We start from the raw sequence: 11749 nt of genomic DNA on the forward strand, positions 1-11749 counted from the left end.
TAACATAATTGTAGGCAATTATCTTAATATTTAAAATGATAGTAAATATTTTTGAATCGAAGGAAGGTTATTTAAGAAGCTTGTTCGGATCGAGAACGGTCGAAAGCCATCGCTAGCGCGAGCTCACGTACGACTCGGTAAAGTAGCATGTGTGTACAGGAGTGAATCAACACTGGGGGGAACGCGCACACTAGCAAAGACACATGTATGCACACTCGATACACGATATACGGGGAATTTGACTCAGGTACCGTGCACGCACACGGCTTTCTCTGTAACACGAATCAACGAATAGGCACACTTGACTCGTCAGCGCATCACCTCACGCAACATTTGCGGAGGCATTTAACCCTTTGCGGTACCAACTATCTTTCCTATTTGGCATCGAGCAATTTGTATCAATGGTTAAGAAAGAAAAAAGAGCACGGTGTTAATCGTTTCCCGTCAATCCTTTTCCCTATAAATTACTGAGTCTGAAACGTTCCCGTGAATTTCATATTTCAAAATATTATTCGGAAAAGTAATTTTTTGTCAAATTTCGCGTATACGGAATGAATGTTGTCCGCGGTCGTCCAATCTACAAAATGCAGGAAAAACAGTTCAAATACAATTTTATACGCGTCGAAATTGCAACGAGAAAAATTCTGCACGGTCAAGTTACAGAGTTCTTGTTCCCCATAGAAGCAACCCACACCGAGGTAAAAGTGACATCTCCAGCATATCTTCTCTTTTCTTTTTTTTCTCGTTCGCATTCTCGCGTATCACTCTTTTCCTTTCGTTTCCTTTTTTTTTTGGTTGTTTCTTCGTTTGCTTTCGCGTCTTGTTATTCGTTCCTCTCGCGAAATTCAAGCCGCTCGGCTCGTTATTATCATTCCAGAGAAGAGACAACGGAAGTTTATAGATAATGAAGGATATTCGGAGGCAGTAAAAGTCCTTGATTTTTCCTTCCTCCTCCTTTGAGCTGTCGACACACAATACCTAGAGCCTTGCTACACCAGAGAGAGATCAGAAGTCACCTTGGTGAGATGGCTCCGAAAATGGAACCGGTTCTCGGCTCATATAATTGGGTCCTGCTCTAACCGGGCCCACTTTTGAGAATAATCAACGTTCATTTGGTCGTTTAGCGCGCGAACAGGGTGTCAGACAATTCGCGATCTTCTCTGTTTCTATTCGCCAAGAAAATGCTATTTCCGGTGTGAACAATTAGAACTACAAAGTGTTTCGAAGTAGTTCGGAGTTAAAATACAAAATTTCGATTCGCCTAGAAATTTGAAAATGTTCAAAGTTGTTGCAACTGATAGGAATCTTTATTTAACGATGCATTAAGATCGGTATAGCACGAAGAGTAGTTACGGGTGGAAAAATATAAAACCTCTCATTATGCCAACTCATCAATGTAAATTAACGCTCGATGTAAAAAGCGCGAATGCTACAAGAGTGTTGGGACAAGATATTCTTTTTAACGCAAAGAAAATCCTGTAAGCCATAGAACGAATGGTAAGTCAAGATATATAACGAATGCCCCAGCGACTTCATTCAAACAGAAATAAAAAGAGAGCTTATACAAGGATGCCACGTTGTTATCAAACATTCGCTAAAAGGAAGGCTTTTATTTTCGTATTATACACACTATCACGTTCCTTCTGTATTTTATTCGTGCATATTGATAAATAAATATTGGAGCAGCACGAGATGGACGAGCGCGAAGCAAATACATTTTAAAATCATACGCGGTTTCAATGAAAACATATTACACGAGAAAACACGATTTCTCTCATTCCCTCTTTTCACAAGTAAAAATCTCTGGATATATTCCATGGAAAACGTTTTTTTCACTCGAGAATATTTAATCCTTTTTACCAGAGCAGTTGGAAACCAGTATTTCATTTTTCATCCCTTTTCCTAATTTCCTCTTATTTTCCCTCCTTTCAACCTTTTCCAATTGAAATTATAGCAGCTCCAAAAACAAAGAGAATGATCCCTCGCCTTTTAGCGGCAACAGATTTTAATCAATCATCACGTGTGGTTAATTAGAATGAGAAGCTCTTTGCCAAAAGAGACACGCTTCTAGTCCTTTTTTCAGATAACTGCAAAGAAAATATTTTTTCACCAATACCTTGACAAGTAATTCCATTTAAAATTGGTCGAAATGTCAAAATTTCGAAAGAACAATTTATTTCCCCAGAAACTCCAATTTTACGAAAAATGATGTCAACTTTCAAAAGAATATTTTCGATTAATTTTCAGAGCGTTCAAATTATATTACTTTTACGATTTCATTTAGTACTTTGTACGAATGTTGAATTTGAAAAAGTTTGAAAAATTAATTCGTTTCAGGAACGGGAGCTCGAGGGAGTTGAAATTTTTAAAGCTAACGTTGCCTCAAATAATCAAGAGAGTTTACAAATTATTACCTCGCGATGAAAGTTGGATAACAGTTTCTTGCGACTCTGTGCCATAAAACCAGATTACGTTACAAACTGAATTTCGAATAATTTACGCGTGTCTCGAAGACGTAGCTTTAATCTTTCTATTTTTTCGCCTTTCTATTTTCTCTTTTAATTTGTTCCTTTTTTTTCTGCTTTTTGTTATTTTCTCCGGTTAATTACTCGAGCGCACCAAAACTCGCTAGTCGAATTATTTCTATCGAATAAAGCGAGCACAGCAAGCTGTCCTGTTTTTCCTCTTTCACTGAGAACCTGTGAAACGTGAAATTACCAGTCGGATTGAAACGCCTCTTTAATAAGTCTTTTTGATGGTCTCGCCCGTAGAAACTGTCTGACGTAATTTCTATTAATGTTATAAACTGTGAGAGTAACTGGAGACTTCTATGTTTTAATTAGACGTTTTTTTTCGCGTCGTATTTTTCTTTTTCCTTTAAAATATTGTCGCTGAACGTTTTCAATGCCTAAATGAATGGAGCCTTGTTCTTTAAGCTAAGAAAATAAAACGTTTACTACGCGTGTAACAATGCGATCATAAATACATAATTATTCGGTCATAAATTAGATCGGTCGAAATCCAAGGACGATCGTAAAATAATGAATTCGACCCATGAACAGATCGGTAAGCGTGGAAAATTCAGTGAATTCCGAAAAGCCGTGGCAACGCGATTTATAAAAACGGATGGGATGATATTTGATAAACGGCCGGCTGAAAACGCGAACGAGTTGACAAAAAGCTGGCAAATAAAGAAATCGTGCCGTGTTTCGATCGCAATGACACGACATAACATTTCGCAAAGTTTCGAAAAATCTAACGAGAAACGGAAACAACGTTATAAAATGTTTCCTTACGCGAAGGAAATTTGTTTTATTTTTGAAGGTAATCGTCGATAACGTTCCGACACTATTGGCTGATAAACGATTATCAGTTGAACGCGATCGTATCAGCCAGATTAGGACAGTTATGAGGTTGTTTTGCAATTAATCATGATCGTTATTATTGCACGACACCGAAAAATGAATTATTCAAAGGGACGAGCGAACAGAGCATACGAATACATCGGTAACCGGATAAGTCGATACAGAAGAATGCAAGAAACGAGTTCCACGTTTGTTTTTTCTTCTTTTAAAAGAAACTTTCCAGGTAATTAATTTTAAACGGTGAAGCTGGTTAAATAGTATCTTAATGATGCAATTGTACGTGTGTGAGTAATAATGCGCCATAGAAATACTGATGCTGCAACATAACTCGCTTGCAAATACAAGCCTGGAACAATAATCGTGGTTGCTATTGTTTATATGCTAATAATAGATATTGCGTTATTATTTGGTAACAGTACCGACGACGTATCGTTCACGAGCAGTTTAATAAAATTTGGAATTCGTCGTGCTTACAAATTCAAGGCTCCTCAAACGAGACGAACAATTTGCAACCTTGAACCACAAAAACGAAAGTTCATAATTATTAAATTAATTCGAATTCCAAACGCGAAATTTTCGAAATTCCTAGTTGCAAAATTAGAAAAGTTCCAATATGACAGGTGGATAGTTTTGAAATTCAAAGGTAAAAATGTGTAATTGAAAATTCAGAATGAAAGATTTGTAAAGCGATATTCTTGTGCAATTTGATTCATTCACATTGAAAGGCATCGCGAAAACTGTTTCCGCACCTACACGCAGTTTCGCATAGATAGATAACGCAACGCTTGTTTCTGTTTCTCAATCGCGCGCAATCTGTGGTGGTTCACGATGAAGAGGGAACAGAGGGGGTGCAAGTAGAGGGGCAATCGCGCACGCGCACTGCACACACACCGTCAACACACATCGACGAGCAATGCATTCGCGTTTATAGATCCGATATCGTATTATTATTAAATCCTGGCGCAAGAAATATATTGCCGAACGCAAAAGAATCCAGGTTATTTTGCAATGTACCATTTTAATTTATTCGTTTCGTTTATCACGAATAGTATCCCTTTTTTTTCTCCTGAATCAACCGTGTTTTTTTATACGTTTGTATTAAACTATACAAAATATTCTTCTTCGAGTTATATAAGCCATATAAGAGAGAATGATTAAGCGCGAACGAATAAAATTTTCGTCATTAATTTAATCTTATCGATCGATATTATTCTCTTAAACGTCAGAAATCTGTGTACGATAGGATGTTTGTTTTTTCATTTTCCAATTCTTATCACCTTGAAAATTAACATATGTATAGTTAATTTAAAGACCGCGATCAATTATGCTGGCAACCGCTCGGGTCCTCGGGTCATCGAACTCGATTAATTATAACGCTGTAGACTTCATTATTGGAATTTCTCTATCCACTGACGTTCGCGATCTTTTCTACGTATTAAACGCTCGAAAATGCTATGTAATAACAGGCGATAAACAGAAATCGTTAATTGTGAACGCTGTAAACTTAATTATTGAAATTTTCGATCCGTCCACTCGTACTTTCTTTTCCTACACACGCTTACACGGGATAATAGACACGGAGGATTGTCCGTGGCTAGCGCGGACAACTAATAGACAAGTACGTAAAACATTAATTAACCTTTTGCAAGAAACGAACATCGTTCCACGACATCGCATACGATACGACTTCCCTGCAGTTACAACGTACAATCATAATTGTTATCAACTCTTAATGGATTCCGAGGGTAAATTGAAATTCTGATCATCTGTCTCTGTCCCTCTCCCTCCGCCTCTCTCTTTCCATTTACTTATTATTAAATCACCAACGAAAGAAATAACACACGCATACACGTACATGTACACACGACTGGTAAACGTTTCAAAGGAATCTAGGTTATTCCGTGACGAGCAACTTTAATGTACTCGTTTCGTTTGTTTATAGACGTTTTCGACATTACACGTTACCACCAGAGACCTTTGTCGATTTTTTTCTTTCAACCGTTCCATAAATTCGATATCTGATAATATATCCATTATCTTTTCTTCTCTAATACCGGAAGAATAATGCATCCACGCTCGATCGAATATTTTCTACTCGGATCGGATTCGTTAATTATTTCGCGGATTCGTTAAATATTTAGAAAAAGATTACGTGCCGCGGTGGAATTATTCAAACAGTCCGCACAAGAGGGAGCGTTAAATTTTGCAGCGAAGTTTCTTGTGCGTTCGTTATGAAACATTGTGGGGGAAACACGGTGTATATTATACAAATAGAAAATCGATATCAATCAAGATTGTTTATCCGTTCGATTCGATTCCGCGTTAACGCAGGCTCGATACGCCGAGCATTTGCAACACAATACAATCAAGCTGATGAATTACATAACGATATTATTCGATAATTAATTATAAGCGCTAACGTACTCGTAATTCGTGAAAAAAAATAATTATAGTTGTTCGATCGAGAAAAAAAAATTCGTTCTATAGCGAACGTTGTCGAAATAAGACACTTTTTCTTCGAGGAATTTTGCCTATGCATTCCTATGACGTGATTTCGAGTCAACACGGTTATTTATTAAAATATCGCGAAACGAACGACTCATGGACGGATTAGTAATCGCTGCGAGTATGCAGCCTGCCATTAAATTGTAAATTATAGTTCGAAAGCTTGTGCGAGGCTTTCCAGGTTCTCTAGGGTCACCCGGTTAAAAGTGTCATATTTCGAATAATCATCGAATCAATTGAACAATCTGAAGCGATCAAATTGCTGGAACATTTGGAAGAAAAAAAGGGTCGAACACTGAATAGCCAGCATTAATCATGGTTTCGTCGATTAAAGTGTGTTATTCATGGCATGATATTACTTTATATTCGAATTACACGAGAATTGTCCCGCGAGATTGTTTGAATCGCATAAATTCAGCTTCCTGCAGGCAACGCTCGCCTATTATTACACAATCGACGATGATTTCATTCGACCGTTTCAGAGTCCCTTCGTATATACCGTTGTGTCGGGCTTAATTTATATAATCATTCGTTATTTTTCATTCCTTTTCTTTCGCTCTATCTCTATCCGTCTATCTCTGTTTTTCTCTAGCATACAGATTAATCTCTCGTCCCTTACCCTGCGCCCAGTTTACCTCTAGCATCTTTCGCCACCCACGTATCGCATTCAGTTCGTTTCTCTTTCAAAAGTGTTCTCTCTGTTCACCATTATTTGCAACGTTCTCTCTAAACAGGCTGCCTCGGTCGAGCTGATTTTACATTACACCAGTCGGAAAATGAAACGGGAGCACCGATTGCGATGAATTTTTCATTTAACCTCTGCCGCATTCCTTCTATTCTATTCTTTATTTCATCGCATCGAACGATATAAATATTAAAAAATATCTTGCCGATTAAAATTCTTTCTTCGCTTCGAAATTAATCATTTCGCTACGATCTAGGTCAAAATACTTGCCAAAAGGGCTCGATAAATTATTTACTCGCTATATTTTAGTTCGGATAATTTCCCTCGCGAATTCGCGTTCGAAACATGATCGAGAAGCTGCCTAATAAGTGAAAGTACTGTATCCAGTTGATCAGATTTTTTTCATGTCCGGTTTATCCTTCATGCTGAATACGCTTGCACGCTTGCGTTATCGATCACTGTTCGATTCACGAGTCAACAAATAAACTCCCTTTCATCGAACACACGCTAAGCGAAATAATATTATCGAAATAAATTTAATCGAACACGGTAAAAACCTGAATCAGTAGCCCAGAATTTTCCCCATTTTTTGGAAGCCTAAAAATAGTGAAATGACGTATACGACCCAGTTTGCCTATGGAAGGTTAAAGTGGAGTATTCGAACTAGCCAGTTAGAAAATATTAAAATGTCGAAGAAAATGACGTTACTCGCTGTCTTTAATTATGTTCGCTGAATATAATGTTAAGTTCTTACGATAAAAAAAAATGTTAATCGAGGCGACAAACCGACAAGGATTTGGCAAAGATTTTCCAACAGTTTCGAGAAGATCAAAAGCAAGGTAGCCGGGAAAACAAGAAAATAGTGGATGAAAAAGGGGAAATAGTAGAGACGATGAGACGCAAAGAGGGTGAACAGAGAGAAAAAGGGACAGTGTGTGTTGTACGCGTGTACGTGTGTACACACTTGGGACGGTCTGTTAAATAAGCTGACACTCAAAAAGTGGGTGGCTGACAGTTCGAAGGGAGTCGCGCGAGCGAAATCACAAAATCCCTCAGGGAGCTTTTGTAATAACTTTAAAGCATGGTTTCGAGAAATTAATCGTGACGCTGCTCGCTCGGATCGAACAGCTTTTTCGTTTCAGGGGAACGCGAAAATACTCGGACAAAATGAATTTTTCATTCGATCCCTTATAAAATAACGACGAAACGCAGAAATGACCCAACGAAAGCACGGGAACGAGACGAACTCGCGCAACTTATTCGATTCGAGATTTTACGACTCATTGAATTGTTGGAAAATTTCGTAAGATCGAGAGTATCGAGTGGTCATCGTTATTCGAGAATTATACACGAGGGGAATTCGAAGGGATTTTTTGGAATTGGAAAAGTTCGTAATCCGAGACAAGTTACTGTGACTTATTGATCCGACAACGTAAGTAAAATCATATCTGTTAGAAGCGGCGAAAGTTCCGCAAACCGGGCCGCTTAATAACTTAAGATAAATTATCGACGGTCTATAAAATGTAATTAAAAAGTTCCAGTTACCCATCCTAGTAATATTTGGATGTGTTCGTTTTAATTTTCCCTCGAGAAACTTTCAAGAATACGCGCACGGACACGGTTGACCTAAATTTAACAAGTTATAGGTGGCGGGCTAAAAATCTCAGGCGAACTTCAAGTTGAAGCGCCCCAAGGGACCTCGTAGGAATAGAGTTTACGATAATATAAAATTACTCTTCTTAACTCTTTCGTTTCCAAATTATTTTACAATTGCCAAGAAAAATTATTTCCAAACCGTTCAACCTCCATAAATAAATTTCATTTCAAACCCGAATAGATTTAACTTCGCTGCAAATGAAAATTTACCCAAAGTTCTTTAAAATGCAGTTATCGATCGTTAAGTCGTTCGTTGATCGCACAGCAAATCGTGGAATTTCTAATTAATCGAACAAACAACGTTCGCCTAGGAAACGTCCAAATAGACACGTGATAATCATTATTAAAATTTTCTTTTCGATCGTAGGAAACCGGTTTCTCGGCAAGCAGCTAGCCAGCAACGAACCCCAGGTGTCTCGCGATTATGCTAGAGGTCGAGACACAAGTATCTATCCAGAAATACACACACGAGTCTTTTCAAGTAATACTCTTCCCTTATGGTCGATCGCGATTGCAGGACATAGGCAGGTGGATCGTTTCTGATCGATCGGCGATCGAACCTAACGATGATAACCTGTTCAACTCTCTTGTACCCTTTATTAATCCCTTGACAGGCTAATAAAGTTATGAATCGCGATAAAAAACACCGTGTCCCTCTGATTTATCGAAAACGAACTTTACAATGTATCGATAAAAGTACGAGCTGGATAACAAAAGGAGCGTTAACTAAAATTTGTAGGTTTTCGATGAACGATTTAATTAAGAATATTCTAGGTTCTGTTTATCGTTTGATATTTCAATCGTCCCAACATGTAATCAGAAATTCTTGTATATTCGAGATACGAGGACGATTTCGTCCGACTAATCCACCAAGCTGTATCATTATCCCTCTCTGTCTCGTCCTAACTTCTCCCCAATTTGTTCAGAAATCATGAATAATTATAATACTCGAACTGATCTTTCTGGTATGCACCTAATTGCATAACCACTTTCAAATCGTATTATATCGTTACGTTACCGACTCGCGAAATAAATAAATAATTTCACCACTCTTATCCCAAATTACAAATTTAATTTATTATCGTTCGTGTCTCTGTTTATACTCGATGTGTCTTGAGCTGTTTTCGACCGTGTCTGACCCCAGCTTCGATGTTAGGCCGCGAGCCAACTGGGTAAATTCGTGAAAAATGTGTACACAGGCAATTTTTGCCTCGATATTTGTGCATCGACTGGTAATTCCACGTGTGTGTAAAGAGTGGTAGGGGGTTGAAACTCGATAGAGAGGTCGAACGTAATGACTGCTGGGAATTGGACAAATGGAAAATGCGTTCTATTATTGTGGCAACTTCCTGAAAAAGGGGAACAGTTGCATGGCTTTGGACCTTGTGTGTACACGCGTGTATTGGAATGTACCTTTTCATTTTCTCTCTTTTTTTATTTATTTCTATATTTCTACCTTGCGCTTTTATCAGCGATTCGAATATCAAACCACCGTCGATAGACTCGTAAATTCTCCATTATTCGACACCGTATGCCTCGAAGGACAGCTCGTTTTTTCCATTAATCCTTTTGTATTGACACGTTCTCGTAAATCGTGATGTATTCCGCTTTTGTAACCCTCTATATTAGAATTTCTTTTTTCGAGAAGAAGTACAAATCATCGGACAATATGCTAAAATCGATTCTACGATACGTATTAAAATATTATTCCTCGAAGAAAAGAAAAAATCGATGCGTCGTTAGTTTTGTCGAGGACTGTACGTTATGCTAAAATTCTAATCGGCAAAATTAGTCGAGAGAAGAGTACAGTCTCGATGGAAAGTTTAGCTGACCGCATTTCCAACTAGACAAAGTTATGAAATCAATTGAACCTGTTAACTGAATTATTTTTCGCTGCTTCTTTTCTCTTCGCGCGTGGAATAAACATTTTTACTTTTTCAATAACTATGAGAGTCGTTTAACGAATATGTTTGTAAAATTATACTCTATCTATTTGATGGAATTTTCCTTACATTAGCCGATTAAATATAATTTTGTTAAATACTTGAAAGCAGATCCAGTAAACAGAGCAGCAAATTTTCAGATTCGTATACGCTGCACAATGATCTATAAGAAATACATATTGAATGTTACAAGGACGAAAAAAGAAACGATAATTTGACGGATTAAACGAACGTTGATTTCGAATTGAACATTATATTAGAAAGACATAGAATGCTGAAAGCATTAGATGCATTATACGTTAGCTAATGTGTGAATTGTTCGAACAATTATGCGCGATAACGACGAGTGCAGTCTGTTATCGATGCAATACAACTGGCCCGTTATCGTGCATAAATAATGGAAGTAATGTTTGTCGCGTAATATTTTTAACAGCAAAACGCGAAATAAAAAAAACAAACATACAAAATGTATGATTCGATCATCCGAATATTTATTCGACAAAACCAATCTCAATTTCGAGTAATTTCGTTGCAATTACATTCGTATAAAGAATTGATAATTATTCTTGGAAAGATAAAAATAAAAAAAAAGGATGAATCGGGGTCGTGATATAGATGACCCGAACAGGATGCAAAAAATAAATAAAAGCGCAAGATACAAAGTTGTAATTATTTTCGGAAATAAAAGAAAACAAAGCGAACAGTTGAAAATAAATTAAAATAAAATTGGAAAACCAATTTTCGAGTTTTTCCCGTGCAATTACCTTTGTTATTGCGATACGATCTCGAGTAAATAACGCTCGTATTTCCATAGTGAAATCGATCTACATATATATTTCATCGAATCGTGAACGTGTTAAGAGCGAAATTTTAAAAAAAGAAAAACAGGGAATTTTACATCCCTTATTTTGAAACTCTCTGTACACCAATTCATTTCGAAATATACGTTTAATCGATCACGGATTGGCAGAACATTGAACCGGCTTAATATTAAATCAATTCGTAGTATTAAATTTCCTGATACGTACGTATTTCTATCCGGTGTCTTTTTTTTTGCGCGACAAACTCGACGTGTATATCGATTTAATTGAGTTTTAATAATCGGATGGAAACGAGCAACGCATTATCTCGCGTATTCAATTGATCACGATAAATGGAAGTTCCCGTATAATTAGGAAAGCTTCGATTGCTGATACATCGGAAAGAACACGACAATGAGATATTATAACAAGGAAATTACGATTATAGAATGCGGGTTAATTAAAACTTTCTCGTCGTTCGGAAATTCTTGCTGAAAGCAATGAATCTGATGGAAAGTAAGTATACTACAAACGAAGAGAAAGAGAAGAGGAGAAAAAAAGAAACAGAGAAGTCGACAGGCAACAATGATCATTAACAACTCATTAATATTAATTTCGCTAACGGCTTTTCATGAATTTCACCAAACGAGGACGACGTTCGTTTAATTTATTAACAATTTACTACGCGGAACCGGTAATTGAACGAGAAAATGATAATACATAAGGGAGATTATGCAAAATTTTCCATTGTTTTCCATATTTTATAAAATTTTTTAATCAAGATATTTGCCATTG

The 11749-nt window shown here is 37.1% G+C and overlaps 1 protein-coding gene across 4 annotated transcripts in view; it reads right to left on the bottom strand.

Moving 5' to 3' along the window:
• Positions 1-11749, bottom strand: part of LOC100880603 (uncharacterized) — a 106350-nt gene that overhangs the window by 89453 nt on the left and 5148 nt on the right. Inside the window, exon 2 of one of the 4 annotated variants that reach the window (XM_076540065.1) lies at positions 10256-10317. The exons of the other annotated variants lie outside the window; for them this stretch is intronic. The gene's annotated coding sequence lies outside the window, so the exon portion shown is untranslated. The remainder of the gene's footprint in view (positions 1-10255; positions 10318-11749) is intronic. 4 annotated transcript variants of the gene reach the window in all.

Source organism: Megachile rotundata, chromosome 15 (assembly GCF_050947335.1).
Source record: "Megachile rotundata isolate GNS110a chromosome 15, iyMegRotu1, whole genome shotgun sequence".
Taxonomy (NCBI): domain Eukaryota; kingdom Metazoa; phylum Arthropoda; class Insecta; order Hymenoptera; family Megachilidae; genus Megachile; species Megachile rotundata.